The 3,308-nt window shown below is 37.4% G+C and overlaps 1 pseudogene; it reads left to right on the top strand.

Moving 5' to 3' along the window:
* The first annotated feature begins 1,082 nt into the window (after positions 1 to 1,082).
* LOC138419633 (zinc finger protein 420-like) lies at positions 1,083 to 2,835 on the top strand (annotated as a pseudogene).
* Positions 2,836 to 3,308: the final 473 nt, after the last annotated feature.

Below are 3,308 nucleotides of genomic sequence, written 5' to 3'. Positions count from 1 at the left end.
TCCCCGGAGGTGGAGCCCTCTTCTGTCTTCAGATCCCCCAGGGTTGCAGGTCCCACCCCACTCCCTCTCCTCTTCCTTCTCCTTCTTTCTTTGGTCCTGCCTGGCTCAGCAGGGATCTTTCTTGTCCTTTTAGGTGTTGTAGGTCTTCTGCTAGTGTTCAGAGGGGGCTCTGTGAGAACTGTTCCATTTGCAGATGTATTCTTGATGCATTTGTGGAGAGAGATGAACTCCAAGTCTGCCTAATCCTCTGGCATGTTGATCCTTGTGTCCCTATTTTCTCTAAATCTTTAAGGATATTAACTGAGAATAGTACATAAGAAAACTTTTATTTGGTATCTTTCAGCTATGTCTTCTCACAACACCCATGGTTTGCTGTCAAAGAATCCAAGGTTTGAAAATTTAATCCAAAAAGCAAACCTAGGACTATATGAAAGAGCTCACCTTGGAAATGAACATTTAACCAAAGGCTGGGGATATACAAGGGTATGTGAAAGACTGAGAGGATGTTTATATGGACATAAAGAAATTGAGACTGTTTCACATAATGCAGACATGACTGCCAAAAGAAATGAACAATGTGAGTCAAACTGGGGAAAACACCCATTTCAGTCATCAACATCTGCAGAGAAGTGTATCTTTGTAAGTGATGACTTACATCATTTTTTGAAACATACATGTTCTCTGAGGGGAAATGTAGAAAATCTGGAAGGTCATCCAGTCTCTACTCCAAATGCTCATTCAAACCACTCTGAACATAGACTTCAGTTACACATACATTCAACCACGTCTGAAAAGGAGAAGTTTAAAAATGATGGGGGAAACTCACAATATAGTCACTTTGAGGGATCTGTGAGCAACGGGTCATTATTCTTCTGCCAACAGACAGGTTTTCTCCATTCCAAAATGTGTAATGTTGATAATGGTGGAAGAGACTTCATTCAGCCATCACTGTGTGATACATATCATGATAGGGTTAATATGAAACAACTTTTCATGTGTAATAACACGAGTCAGGCCTTAAGTAGGAGCTCCAACCCCAATAGTTACCAGAGTATTTATGATGGAGCAAGAAACTTCATGCAATGAAACTGGATATAACATTGAACAAGACTGACCTTGTGAAACATCAGGCACCTCAACCTTCAGATAAGGATTCTAAAAGTAATAAATGTAGGAATATCTTTCATCAAACATCAGGTCTCCCACTACATACGAGTACACATACGGGAGAGAAGACTTACAATTGTAGTGAATATGGTGATGTTTCTAATCAGTCTTCAGAACTTATTCAACAGCAAAGTATTCAGAATCCACAGAAAAACTGCAAGTGTAAGAAATGTGAGAAAGTCTTTACTAACGCACTCAATCTATGTAGACATAAGAAAATTCATACAGGATGGAAAGTTTTCAAATGTACAGAATGTGGCAAAGTGTTTAATCAGAGTTCAAAACTTGGTCAACATCAGCGAATCTATATTGGCAAGAAGCCTTATAAATGTAAGGAATGTGGCAAAGACTTTTGCCAGCACTCAAGTCTTATTTACCATCAGAGAATTCATACTGGGGAGAAGCCTTATAAATGTTAAGGATTATGGCAAAGCCTTTAGACAGTGCTCATGTCTTCATAAACATCAGGTAATTCATGCTGGAGAGAAACCTTATAAATGTAAAGAATGTGGAAAAGCTTTCAGTCAATATGCAACTCTTACTAAACACCAGCAAATTTAGACTGGAGAGAAGCCTTATAAATGTAAGGATTGTGGCAAAGACTTTAGCCAGAGCATAGGTCTTACTTACCACCTGAGAATTAATACTGGAGAGAAACCTTATAAATGTAAAGAATGCGGAAAAGCCTTTAATTAGAAGTCACATCTTACTCAACACCAGCGAATTCATACTGGAGAAAAGCCTTATAAATGTAAAGATTGTGGCAAAGACTTTAGTCGGCTCTCAGTTCTCATATACCATCAGAGAGTTCATACTGGAGAGAAGCCTTTTAAATGTAAGGAATGTGGCAAAGACTTTAGCCAGCACTCAAATCTTACTTACCTTATGAGAAATCACACTGGAGAGAAACCTTATAAATGTAAAGAATGTGGAAAAGCCTTTAATCAGAAGTCACAACTTACTCAACACCAGCGAATTCATACTGGAGAAAAGCCTTATAAATGTAGACTGTGGCAAAGACTTTAGCCGGCTCTCAGTTCTTATATACCATCAGAGAGTTCATACTGGAGAGAAGCCTTTTAAATGTAAGGAATGTGGCAAAGACTTTAGCCAATACTCAAGTCTTATTTACCATCAGAGAGTTCATACTGGAGAGAAGCCTTATAAATGTAAGGATTGTGGCAAAGGCTTTATTCAACGCACAGATCTTACTTGCCATCAGAGAATTCACACTGGAGAGAAACCTTATAAATATAAAGAATGTGGAAAAGACTTTAGTCAACGCTCCACTCTTACTCAACACCAGCGAATTCATACTGGAGAGAAGCCTTTTAAATGTAAAGATTGTGGCAAAGACTTTAGCCAGCGCACAGGTCTTACTTGCCATCAGAGAATTCACACTGGAGAGAAACCTTATAAATGTAAAGAACGTGGAAAAGCTTTCGGTCACTACTCAAATCTTACTAAACACAAGCGAATTCATACTGAAGAGAAGCCTTATAAATGTAAGGATTGTGACAAAGACTTTACCCAGCACATTGGTCTTACTTACCATCAGATAATTCATACTGGAGGAAATCTCATAAACGTAAGGAAACCTGCAAAGGCTTTAATCAGAGCTCTCACCTCACTGGACATCAGAGAGCATGTCCTGGAGGGAAACCCTAATAATGAAATAAGTGATGGAAGAGGTTTGTCCTAAACATACAGTTCAGGAAACCCAAGACTTTTTAAAGAAAGATATGGAATGATGTAAAGAAAATATAGAAAACTATTTATAAAAAATCAAATCTAAATATCAGGAAATACATACTCCAAAGCATTTCATAAATCCTGTTTTCTGAAGTTCCTCTTAGGGAGAAATATTGTAGATAATCATTCATAGTTAAAATAAATAGAAAATTGGTATGTTAGTATGGATCACAAGATGAAGAGTTGATGTTTAGCAATGTACAGTTACTAGATATGTATGTTTGTTTACATTGACATGATTTGTAATTATATGAAAACCAAAATGAATGTAATTCAATTCTCAAATTACTCCATGCTACGTTTCATTTCTAGTGTGCATGCGCTTATGTTTTTGATGGTTGCTACCTCAAAGATGAGAGAAGCCCTTCTATCTGGAAAAAAAAATTTAT

Source organism: Ovis canadensis, chromosome 14, assembly GCF_042477335.2.
Source record: "Ovis canadensis isolate MfBH-ARS-UI-01 breed Bighorn chromosome 14, ARS-UI_OviCan_v2, whole genome shotgun sequence".
Classification (NCBI taxonomy): domain Eukaryota; kingdom Metazoa; phylum Chordata; class Mammalia; order Artiodactyla; family Bovidae; genus Ovis; species Ovis canadensis.
Note: the sequence above shows the minus strand (reverse complement) of the source record. Positions and strands in the feature narration are given on the sequence as shown.